The 13,646-nt window shown below is 34.7% G+C and overlaps 1 long non-coding RNA gene and 1 pseudogene across 1 annotated transcript; one reads left to right on the top strand and one right to left on the bottom strand.

Moving 5' to 3' along the window:
- The first annotated feature begins 591 nt into the window (after positions 1–591).
- Positions 592–2,722, top strand: LOC117278657 (uncharacterized). The gene is made up of 2 exons (XR_004509010.2): positions 592–1,532; positions 2,270–2,722. It is a non-coding gene; the product is annotated as an uncharacterized lncRNA (long non-coding RNA).
- A 773-nt stretch (positions 2,723–3,495) lies between these two features.
- Positions 3,496–4,610, bottom strand: LOC138908006 (uncharacterized mitochondrial protein AtMg00810-like; annotated as a pseudogene).
- Positions 4,611–13,646: the final 9,036 nt, after the last annotated feature.

Below are 13,646 nucleotides of genomic sequence, written 5' to 3'. Positions count from 1 at the left end.
ATATTTTAGATAGAATTACTACTAAACTAGCAGGCTGGAGATCCAAATTTCTCACTCTAGCGGGACGAGCAACGCTCATAAATTCGGTCTTAGATTTTATTCTTGTTTACGCTATGCAAAACAATATTCTTCCACCCAAAAATTATCAAAGAACTTGATCGTCTACAGCGAAATTTCCTATGGGGATATTCCCCTCAAAAGCATAAAATTCATTTAATAAATTGGCACACAGTCACTTCTCCTAAATCTCAAAGGGGATTGGGTATCCCAAAACTTCATTGTATAAACTTAGCCACCATTACAATTCTTCTATTGCGTTATTACCCCACGATAAGTTGGGCTAAAATGCTTTCCTCAAAATACAACCATCATGAATCTCAAACTAAGCAATTTTTATACGACATTCAATCTCACCCAACTCCTTCCTATATTTGGAGGAGCATGACAAAGGTAGCACACATCTGTAAATCTGGTACTAGTTGGAATGTGACAACTGGCAAACAAGTTCACCTTTGGAATGACCACTGGATTGTACCTAATACATCCCTGAGACAACTCATACAAGGCCCTATCCCAAAACAAGAACTACATTCACCATTAACCTCCCTAATCACCAATCACATTCGGATATTTCCTCCCTCTCCTTCATATTACCACCACAAATAGAAAAGCTCATCCATAACACACTCATTTCCACATGCGGAGGATAAACCCTATTGAAATAAAATATCCAATGGTATTTTTCCACGTCTTCTGGTTACAAACAAATTTTTAAGTCATACTTATTCCTTGAATACAAACTTTCAACACTCTTGAATTTGGAATATAACCTCCTTGCCAAAAATAAAATAATTCCTTTGGTTACTACTACATGATAAATTACCCACAGCGGCATTACTCTTCCACAGAAAAATTTCTCCAAATGCTACTTGTAGAATATGCCAATATCCCAATGAAGACATCACACACCTTTTCCTTCATTGCAAACCTGCCTTCGCCCTTTGGCAACATGTTAACATAATTACCCCATCCTCCAATTTTCCTAACTTGCTCCACAATTTATGTACCTCTAATAATCCAATAACACTAACTTCCACTGTCCAAATACCTTCTTATATGCTAACTCCTATCATTCTATGGCAAATTTGGCTGACTCGAAATAACAACGTATTTGACAATACAAAACACTTGGTCAACCTCACATCTCTAATCACACTGACCCCCTAAATCAATTACCTCACAAATTAAAGGTACCAACTGCAAAACCTTGTCCAATCACCCAAGCCATTCATTGGCTAAAACCACCGCCTGACCACTATAAGCTCAATATTGATGGAGCTTAGGATCAATCAACAAGCATAGGAAGGGGGGGGGGGGGGTTTCGCGATGCATCAGGACGATGGATCTATGGTTATACTAAACAACTACATTACACTGATGTATTACAAGTTGAGCTACTAGCACTCTTCCATGGCCTAACAATTGCCCTTAATCAAAATTTTCGACCATTAGTCATGGAAACAGACTCACAGGTATTGCTCCGACTTATTACTCAAGAAAATCCTAAATGCTCACATTGATTTACTGCTGCAAGTTGATGCTACATGATCTTCAAGTAAAACATCTTGTCCACGCGTATCGAGAGGGTAGCAGCGTGGCAGATGCACTAGCTAAATTTGGCAAAACAAGGACAGAACCCTATCCCCCAAAATGTTATAGTTTTTGACAACTCTCCAGCTTTTATTTTACCGCACTTAGATTTTGATGTAATTGGCACTCGAACTACTCGTTCAGTTCATCATATTGTACTTGGTTAACTTTACTTATTATAAATACAATTCTCCTTTCCATAAAAAAAAGAGTATAACTAAATTTTAATGATTCTTTCCTCTCTATTTTTTTTGGTCAACAGAGAAACTAATATATGCTGAGAAAATCTTAGCAAGAAGATGCAATTATATCTATTTAACAAGGAGAATTAAAAAATAAGCCAGCATCAATATTCTAGTAGTAAAAAGTCACTGCTAATAATTACAAAGTTATTCGAATTTAGGTATCAAATAGCTTGCTACTATTTGTTTACTGTCTGGTGGATAGAGAATAAATTGGACAAGCAAAAAATACCTTTAGAATTGGAATGGATTAACTTATTCTCAGACTGGAATCCAGAAAATAAAGAGATGTTACTGATAATTTCAACGGATGGAAAATTTAAAAGAAAGAAAAAATACAAAAGAAAGTATCAGTATAATCCAATCTGATTTTGCAGGTTACCCCTATTTTGATAATATGGGGAATGTGGAAGGATAGATGTGCATACAAATATGGCAAGCAAAGGAAGATGTCTACATACAGAATGGAGCATCAAGTTTAATGGAGTATGAAGACCATACTTGGAAAGAAATACACCAACAATGATCTCAACTTGCCTTGGATAAAGCTCTGTGAAGCAGTGGAACATCTTAAACCTGTACCTAGATGGAAGCAGGTACTCTGGAAGAAGCCTCCTAATGGCACGGTCAAGATAAACACTGATGGAAGCTATAACACCAACACGGGCAAGGCTGGAATGGGTGGTGTAGTGCGAGATGAACAGGGAGATATTATCTTTGCTTTCTCAACCCTTGTCTAGTGTAATAGTAACAATGAAGTTGAAGCATTAGCTGTTATGTATGGGATTAACTGGTGTATTATTAATGGATATACCAATCTTTGGCTGGAACTGGACTCTACGATTATCTCGTATATGCTAAGGAATAGAGCCACGAATAACTTGAAGCTTAAGACCATTATAGAGTGCACTCTACAGTTGCTAGAGCAGGCAACTACACAGATCTCTCACTGCTACAGAGAAGCTAACCAAGTCGCAAACTTCATGGCAAAAAAGGCATCTGACCAAGCTATGGAGTCCTTCTATCAATCTTATTATAGTCTTCCTAAAGAAACTAAAGGAATTTTCCAGTTAGACAAAACCCAGCTTCTCAGCATAGGACTAAGATATGACAAAGTTGTTGGGAAAAAATAAATATATACCGCCCAGGAATAATATTTACCGCAAATAATAATAATACAAGAGAGTAACAATAACACCAAATCTTTTAACGGGGTAAAATACAATACCCGAGCAGAGCAATATTACAACTTAGTAGTGTCAAGAGACTACTACAACTTCAAAAGAAATAACACTCTTTATTTTAAAACACCTCACTACAATAATATTGTCACTCACTATTTATCTCACAGACAATAATCTGTGGATTACTCTCACTGCTTTGCTTTGTATTTAGCTTCTCTTTGTTTTTGGTGTATTAAACATAGAGGGAAGCATCTCTATTTATAGGCAAAATTGCCAACCTCTCAGCAAATCAAATTTGCTCATTCAACAATTTGCAAATTATTGAATCAGCCGCCCAACTTGGCTTCAGCCGCCCACCTGATTCTTCAACTTTTCAATTATTTTCTTTGTTTCATTTATGGGTCTTACAAATCTCTCCCTTAATTTTGATTTTTCTTTTTCATTCCAAGACTTAATCTCAATCTCTGAAAATCTTCAAACTTAAGAGGCTTTGTAAAGATATTTGCAGCCTGATCATGAGACTTCACATATTTGAGTTTGACCTCCTTCTTGGCAATGCACTCTCTGATGAAGTGATATCTTGTATCTATATGCTTGCTTCGATCATGATACACCAGATTCTTGGCGAGTGCCTGTGCAGATTTGTTATCAATACAAATCTCTGTAGCTTCAATTTATGGTAAATTGAGCTCCTTCAATAATCTTCTTAGCCAAATAGCATTACAGGTACATGATGTTGCTGCTACATATTCAGCTTCACAAGTCGAGAGAGTAACTATGGACTGTTTCTTTGAACTCCAAGAAATAACATAATCACCCAAGAAAAATACAAAACCAGATGTGCTTTTTCTATCATCAATATCTCCCGCATAATCCCTATCACAAAATCCCTTAAGGTTGAAATCATTAAAAGAAGAATAAAATAACCCAAAGTCTATCGTAGCTTTTAGGTAACGAAGAATTCTTCTAGTGACTTTCAGATGGGTGGAGGTAGGAGCTTCCATGAAGAGACTTACTACTCCAACTGCAAAAAGTATATCTGGCCTGGTACAAGTCAAGTACCTCAAACTTCCTACAAGACTTTTGAAAAATGTGGGATCAACATTTTCTCCTTCATCAAACTTGGACAATTTTGTTCCACTCTCCATCGGTGTGTTCAAGGGGTTGCAATCGAGCATGTTGAACTTCTTCAAGATCTCCTTCATATAGCTTTCTTGAGAGATGAAAATTTCATCCTCCATCTGCTTCATTTCTAGGCCCAAGTAGTATGACAGGAGGCCCTACATCTGTCATCTTGAACTCACGAGACATATCTTTCTTAAAAGCTTCAAACAAACTTGGGTTATTACCTGTGAAAATAAGATCATCAACATAAAGACAAACAAGTAAGATATCTCTATTAGTATAAACTTTTAAGGTAAATAGCATATTAATCTAGACAACGAGTAAACCCATTGTCTTGAAAATACTTGTCGATGCAACTATTCCATACTCGTGGGGCTTGCTTTAATCCATATAAAGCTTTCTTCAACCGCAACACTTATCTTCATGGTTTTTGGCCACAAAGCCCAATGGTTGTTCAACATAGACTTCTTCTTCAAGATAGCCATTCAAAAAAGCTGACTTGACATCTAGTTGATGGATCTTCCACTTCATTTGCGCAGCCAAAGAGATAAGCAAACGAATCATCTCCATGCGGGCAATAGGTGCATAGACTTCTTCATAGTCAATGACTTGTCTTTGCTTGTAGCCTTTAGCCACAAGTCGTGCCTTGTATCTCTCCACGTCTCCATCAGCATTCTTCTTTGCTTTGTATACCCATTAAACTCCAATTGCTCGATGACCCTTGGGAAGTGTTGTTAACTCCCAAATGTTGTTCTTCTCTATTGACTTGATCTCCTTCTGCATGGCTTGTCTCCACCTTTTGTCTTCAACAGCTTTATCAAAGTTCATTGGTTCACTATCAGCAAAGAGATAATATAAAAATTTAAAATTAGTAACTTCTTATGTGTCCTCATAGAGCTCTTGAATACTTCTTGTCCTTTGCGGTTGTTCATTTGAACTTTCTTGAGAAGAGGGAGATGCAACATTTGTTGGAGAAGAAGGTCGAGTTGTATCCTGAACAGGTTCCACGGTCTCTGGTTCTTCTTCATCACCAAATTATGGAAGAAAATCATATGAAGTTTCTTCCTGAGCTTCCCAGTTCCATACCAATTCTTCATCAAATTCAACATCGCGACTTACCACTATCTTGTCGCTACTTGGGTTGTATAGCTTGTAGCCTTTTGAACTCGTATCATAGCCGACAAACACATGCTTGACACTTTGATTGTCAAGCTTTGCTCTCCCTTGATGTGGCATATGATCATAGGCTATGCTCCCAAAGATTCTCAAGTGCTTGACACTTAGCTTTCTTCTACTCCATGCTTCTTGAGAGATGTGATCTCTAACATTCTTTGTTGGAGACCTGTTGTTCAATTAAAATGCACAAGATACAGCTTCTGCCCAAAATTTCTTGGGCATATTTTTAGCTTTTAACATACATCTAGCCATATTAAGAATCATTCGATTCTTTCTCTCTGCAACTCCATTTTGTTGGGGTGAATAAGGCACCGTTAGAGGGCGATGAATTCCATGAGATTTACAAAAGTCATTAAATTCTTTTGAAGTGAATTCGCCTCCTCTATCATACCTTAAAGCTTTTATTTTATAGCCACTTTCTTTTTCTACAAGTACTTTGAAATTTTTAAAAGCAGCAAAAGCTTCAAATTTTTGGTTCAAGAAATAAACCCAAGTCTTTCTACTAAAGTCATCAATAAAGAGTAGAAGTATTTACTTTTACTAAAGGAAGGTGGATTGATTGGTCCACACACATCAGTGTGAACAAGCTGAAGCGGTTTGGTTGATCTTGACATGGCCTCCTTTGGAAAACTCCTCCTTGCATGTTTTCCAAGAAGACAAGCTTATCACAATTGATTGGGATGGATTATTTATGGTATCCCATGCACCATGTTCTTTTCTCCCATTGATTTGAGCGCTATAAAATTCAAGTGCCCAAATCGCATGTGCCAACACTATGATTCATCTTGCACATTAGCCTTCAAACACTTTGCATCAATTATCTTAAGATTCAGAGAGAATAATCTATTCTTAGCCATATGCACTTTAGCAATTAGAATTCCACTTGAATCTCTAAGCCAAAGATGCATATTTTTCATGTGGATGTCATATTCCTTTTCAAGAAGTTGGCCCAAATTCAAAATATTACTTTTTAATTTTGGGACATAATAAACATCTTGAATTAACTTGTGACTACTATTTTTACAAGAGATCGGAATCGTACCTATCCCTTCAATTTGAATCTTTGAGGTATCTTCAAAGGACACATTACCTCTCACCGTTTTATTGATATCCACAAACTTCTCTTTGCATCCACACATATGATTGCTTGATCTATTGTCCGAATACCACGAGCTACAATCATCCCTGTCTTCTTCCTTGAGTTCCATCAACAGCATTGACTCAACTTCTTCTTTCTTGTCGTCAACAAGGTTAGCTTTTTATTCAACATTGCTACGACATTCCCAAGAGTAATGGCCAAATTTATGACAATTATAACACTCAATTTTTGATTTGTCATACCTTTGTCCATTATTTTCTTGGTAGTAGCCATGTCCTCTTCCTCCTCTATGTCCACGACCCCTGAATGTCTGGTAGATTTTAACTTCATTATTGAAGTTGTTACCGTTGCTTCTTCCTCTTCTATGACTTCCACGGCCTCGTCCCCGTCCATTCCCTCGATAGCTCTTTTCACCTCCATAATCCTTAAAGGATCCCTGAGTTTTAAGAAGTTGCTCTAATGGCACTTCTTGTCTCCTTTTGATCTTTCTTCGTGGGCCTGTAAAGAGCCCTCTAATTGCTCTACCAGCATAGAGTCTAAATCTTTAGACTCATTTATAGCACACACCATAAAATCAAATTTAGGTGTTAAAGTATGAAGGATCTTTTCTACCATATGGACATCTTCTATGTCCTCCGCATATCTTCTTAATTGATTTACAACAGCCTTCACTTTTGAACAATAATCCGAAATGCATTCGGATTCGTTCATTTTTAAAACTTCAAAATCAGCCCGTAGAGTTTGAAGTTTTACCTTCCTCACCTTGTCAACTCCTTGAAGAGAATTTTGTAAAATCCCCCAAGCTTCCTTTGAGGTGGTAGCATCTGCCACCTTCTCAAACATGTCATCATCCAAACATTAGTGGATGAGTGTGAGGGCTTGTTGATCCTTCTTCATCGTCTTTGCCAAGACATCTTTTTCATTTTGAGGCAGATCTTCCTCAATATCGGGTTTTGCATACCCTCTATCTACGATTTCTCACACATCCTGAGAGCCAAGAATGACTTTCAAACGTATACATCATTTCTCATAATTATCTTCTGTGAGACGGGGGTACTGAAAAGACAGCGTACCATTATTTGCCATGGCTCTGATACCACGTTGTTGGAAAAATAAATATATCCCGCTCAGGAATAATATCCACTACAAATAATAATAATAATAATAATAATAATAATAATAATAATAATAATAATAATAATAATAATAATAATAATAATAATAATAATAATAATAATAATAATAATAATAATAATAATAATAATAATAATAATAATAATAATAATAATAATAATAATAATAATAATAATAATAATAATAATAATAATAATAATAATAATAATAATAATAATAATAATAATAATAATAATAATAATAATAATAATAATAATAATAATAATAATAATAATAATAATAATAATAATAATAATAATAATAATAATAATAATAATAATAATAATAATAATAATAATAATAATAATAATAATAATAATAATAATAATAATAATAATAATAATAATAATAATAATAATAATAATAATAATAATAATAATAATAATAATAATAATAATAATAATAATAATAATAATAATAATAATAATAATAATAATAATAATAATAATAATAATAATAATAATAATAATAATAATAATAATAATAATAATAATAATAATAATAATAATAATAATAATAATAATAATAATAATAATAATAATAATAATAATAATAATAATAATAATAATAATAATAATAATAATAATAATAATAATAATAATAATAATAATAATAATAATAATAATAATAATAATAATAATAATAATAATAATAATAATAATAATAATAATAATAATAATAATAATAATAATAATAATAATAATAATAATAATAATAATAATAATAATAATAATAATAATAATAATACAAGAGAGTAACAATAATATCAAATCTTTTAACGGGATAAAATACAATACCCGAACGGAGCAATATTACAATTTAGTAGTGTCAAGAGACTACTATAACTTCAAAAGAAATAACACTCTTTATTTTAAAATATCTCACTACAATAATATTACCACTCACTATTTATCTCACAGACAACAATCTGTGCATTACTCTCACTGCTTTGCTTTGTATTTAGCTTCTCTTTATTTTTGGTGTATTAAACATAGAGGGAATCATCTCTATTTATAGGAAAAATTTCCAACCTCTCAGCCAATCAGATTTGCTCATTCAACAATTTGCAAACACCTGCTTCTTCAACTTTTCAATCATTTTCTTTGTTTTATTTATGGGTCCCACAAAATCCAACTTGGGATATGTCAGTTAATTTTTTTTTTTTTTTGATGTAGTTATCTGAGGTTTAGAATAATGTAGGGGAACTCTCTCCCCTAATATAGCCTCTTTTTTTCTCTATTTGACAGATTCAGCCATACCAGTTTGTTAATTGTAATATTTTATCTTAGAGGTCGGGTCTAGCCCCTCTCAATAGTTATCTCTAAGATATAATACTCCTACTCAGAATACAACTGAGTAGTTCTTTAAAAAAAATGACTGAAGGCTATTTGATGGTTGAAATATTTGTACTATTGGACGTGATAATAGACTATTTTGTTGGGGGAAAATCCATAGACATGGTAAATAAGTATCAGAAATGTACGAAACTTTCATTCGTGTGAAAAGTATTTGATCACGTCCAACTCTAGTTCTAAAACAAATAAGCGATAGCTGTAATTAGTATGTTTTATTTAAGAGTCTGGAATCGAATCCCACAGAGAACTAAGTCTTAGCTATAATTATTTAGTATCTATAAGAAAACAAGCTCGAACAATTTCTAAATTATAAAGAATGTGATTTTTCTTTTTCTTTTTTTGGTAAATAAAGGATTTTTATTACCAAAGAGCAATATGTACAGAAGAGAAAAAGAAATTACAGTTTAGCTTACCAACAAACTGCATTGTGCAAAACTAGCTTCTATCACGACTAAATCGGCTAACCTACAGGTCCAAGGCATACTAGACTAAGAAGGATAAAAGTTCAATTGTTGAAGCTCTGTAGTTAGTCTTCTCCTTTATGATTCTTTATGAAAAGGTTCTTGGATTATTTTCCTAACAATGCTCTTGTGGATCTATTTGTTTATCTTGAAAGACCATGTGATTTCACTTTTAAAAAAAACTGGAATTACCTACGAACGCCGTCTCTATTCTTTCGCTAAATCGCTCGTAACTAGAAATTTTTTTTGATAATCTCTCGCTAATCCGTCGCTAAATAAGATTAGCGATGGATTATTCAGTTTAGATACAGAATTTGTTCCTTGCTAAAACAAGATTTTTTTAGTAGTGTTCCTCTCAATCCATATATAATATATGCATGCAGCCAAGGTCATCCTATAAATTTCAGCACTTGCACTTCTCCATTTGGCATGATTCTCCGCCCAATTTATTTCCTCTGGTCAAGACATAGCAGTTCTAGCAATCTTTTGCCACTTAAGCAATTGATTCCACAGTTGTGCAGTTATCTCACACTTTAAAAAGAAGTGAGATATATATTTAAACGGCGAAGTACATATTGGACACACTTGACTATCAGTAATACCCCATTGCATCAGCCTGTCTTTTGTAGCCAGTTTACCATGAGCGGCTAATCTTAGGATGAAAATCCACTTCGGAGCTCCAAAATTAATGCACACCAATTTCCTCCATTGAACTTTTGGAAAGTCACCTCTCATCAGCACATACATATTCATGCTCTGCATGTCTTCTTCACTGATCCCAGCTTGTTAAACATAGCTTTGAATCTTCGTAATCTTTTGCACCATCCAAGATGCTTGCTTAGGAACAACTCCCGACACTTGTCCCCCTTTGATGTAGTAACTATGGATCCACTTCATCCAGAATTTATCCTTTTTACAACATATATTCCAGAGTAACTTGTTAATAATTGCTTTATTTTATTTTAAAATAAGTAATTAACAACTATTAAAAAGCAATAAAAATTATCAACCAATTATGGGAAGAGTTGTAGACAATATTAAAGGAGCTTACGATTATGATATTTCCAATTCTCAGAATTATTCTCGCTATATTTCGCCAATTTATTCTTTACTGATCGTGAGTACTCTACTTATCGCGGTTCTCTCTCGAGCAATCACGATAAGTTACTAGATGTATTTTCTCAAGCTAGTTGATGTATTCTCTCAAATTAGCTGGCAATTTCTCACTATGACCATGCTAAAGCTTATTATTTTTTATCACGACCCAAAATCCAACTAGCCATGATGGCACCTAACCTCACCCACTAGGTAAGCCGAATAATAACAAATCCAATTTTTACAGATATTTAACTAAATCTAATACACTCTCCAAGGACTCGTAGTATAAATCATGAGTTTCTAAGATAAGAATTTACAAAGCTGGTGTGAAATAAAAAAAATACATCATCTGTTTGAATATACATGAACAGAGTTTTAAATTCTAAAGCTACTAAGAACAAGAGGCAGTTGTGACCGGTCACAGGTACATCTTCAATGCTAGCTCCCGCCATGTACAGCAACATCAACATCCAAAATCTGCACGCAAGGTGCAGAAGTGTAGTATGAGTACAACTGACCCCATGTACTCAATAAGCAACAAATATAACCTTAGGTTGAAAGTAGTGACGAGTTGGGACAAGGGTCAAAGTCCAACTCCAATGACCAATAATATCTCATAACAATACAATTTAAAGCAGTACAAGTAATAATTCAATAATAAAATGCCCAGCTCGTATAAAATTCCAAAAAATAAATATTTTCTTTTAAAGTATAACAGTAAAACTCAAATCTTTTGCCGAAAATCACAGAAAATATGAGTAAGTCAGAAATCTGTGATTTTTCTCAAAAACTTTTACAGATAAGAAGTCTCATTATTAGATGGCATGAGGAAAAATAATTCTATATGCCTACATATCAAGTATGCATGTCTAATGCAATGCAGCACAATGATGAACTGAAGTACTCACACTCTCAGAGTGCTCAATCTCACTATCTCGCATTTCCATTCCAGTCACTCAGTACTGTATATGATCAATCTAGCGCAGAGAAGATCCATCCCAAATATATATATATATAATAACTGACATTCAGTCACCCAGTACAATACAGGGCCAATCCAGCCCAGGGAACTCTATCCTAAATATAAATATATAGGGCAACTTCATGCCCAGGGAACTTCATCCCAAATATAATATCCACTGCGCTCACTATGGGAGGTGCAGACTCCGAAGGGGCTCCTTCAGCCAAGCGCTACAATAAGCCAATCTGGCATGCTGCGGCGTGCAGCCCGATCCCATAATCATCACTCACAATCATGTCCTCGGCCTCACTCAGTCATCAATATCTCCAGTCTCTCGGGTTCACAATGTCATGAAAATCAGCACAAAAATAATGATATGATGTATCAATAAATAGCAACAGAGACTGAGATATGATATGAAATAAATGAATATGACTGAGTAAAAAAATTATATTTTTAAAACAATTAATTCAACAACAATATGACCCAAGTGGGTCACAAAATATCGGCACGTAGTCTAAGCATGATCTATAATACAAGTCTCATCTCAATTTCTCTAGCACGTAGAGGATATGTGGATAATGCAAAGATTATTTGACTACAAAATTCCACGGAATCAATTACGTCACAATTTCTACGGTACACGCCCATACGCCCGTCACCTAGCATGTGCGTCACCTCCAAACCAATCACATAATACGTATAATCAGGATTCATACCCTCAGCTCCAAGTTTAAAAATGTTACTTATCTCAAACAGTGAAATTCTTTATTCCAATATGCCTTTACCTCACGAATTGGCCTCCGAACTCCTCGAATCTAGTCACAATCAATTCGATACAGTCAACACAAATTATAGAAATTAATTCTGTATGAAATTACTAGATTTCCTAATTAAATCCGAAAGTCAACCAAAAAGTCAACATTAGGGCCCACATCTCAGATTCCAACGAAACTCACAAAATCCGAACTCACATTCAACCATGAGGCCAACCATACCAAAATTACTCAAATTCGACCAAAATTCGACCTTCAAATCCTCAATTAAAGTCTATGAATATTTTTATCATTTTCAATCCAAAATATTAATTTAGAGATAAAAACAACAATGGATTCATGTAATTCAACACAAACCGAGTTAGAATCACTTACCCCAATCCTCCTGGTGAAAATCCTCTGCAAAGTCGCCCAATCCGAGATCCAACATCCAAAAATGGGTAAAAATATCGAACCCTCGAACTTAAGGCATTCTGCCCAGTTTTTCTCGCATTTGCAGTCACCTTGTCGCACATGCAGACCACCGCTTCTCCGGTATAAATCTCGCTTCTGCGAGAACAGCTTGGCCCAACACCCCTCGCACCTGCATACCTTCGTGCGAATGACAAAAATTGCTTATGCGCTCCAATTCGCTAATGCGACCATAATACCGCCGCAGAAGCATGCAAATTTCCAACACCTGCGAAGACTCCCCAACTCAGCTTTCCTCGCTTCTGTGCCTTATTCTTCGCACCTGTGACAATGGCACCTGCGCCATACTAGTCGCAGGTGCGGAACACCAGAACCAGTAGCTATAGAACTTCAACGTAGTCCAAAAGTTATCTGAACCTCGTCCGAAACGTACCCCAGCCTCTCGAGATCTCGTCCAAATATACCAATAAGTCTCGTAACATAACACGAACTTATTCGAGGTCTCACATTACATCAAACAATATCGAAATTACAAATTGTACCTCGAATCGAACTTATATTTTTCTTTTTAATTTCCAAATTCTATATCTTGTGCTGAAACGTGTCAAATTAATATGGAATGACTTCAAAATTTTGCACACGAGTCATAAATGATATAATGGAACATATTTCAATTTTCGGAATCGGATTCTGACTCCGATATCAATAAAGTCAATTCCCCGTCAAACTTCCAAACCTTTAATTTCTTACTTTCGCCATTTCTAGCCAGATTTAACTACGGACTTCAAAATAAATATCCAGATACACTCCTAAGTCCGAAATCACCATACGAAGCTATTGGAACCATCAAAACTCCATTTTGGAGTCGTTTGCACAAAAGTCAAACTTGGTCAACTTTTCCAACTTAAAGCTACAAACATGAACTTCATCCTTTC

The sequence above is a fragment of the Nicotiana tomentosiformis genome, chromosome 3 (assembly GCF_000390325.3).
Source record: "Nicotiana tomentosiformis chromosome 3, ASM39032v3, whole genome shotgun sequence".
In the NCBI taxonomy this organism is placed as follows: domain Eukaryota; kingdom Viridiplantae; phylum Streptophyta; class Magnoliopsida; order Solanales; family Solanaceae; genus Nicotiana; species Nicotiana tomentosiformis.
This window is presented reverse-complemented; position numbering and strand designations above follow the sequence as displayed.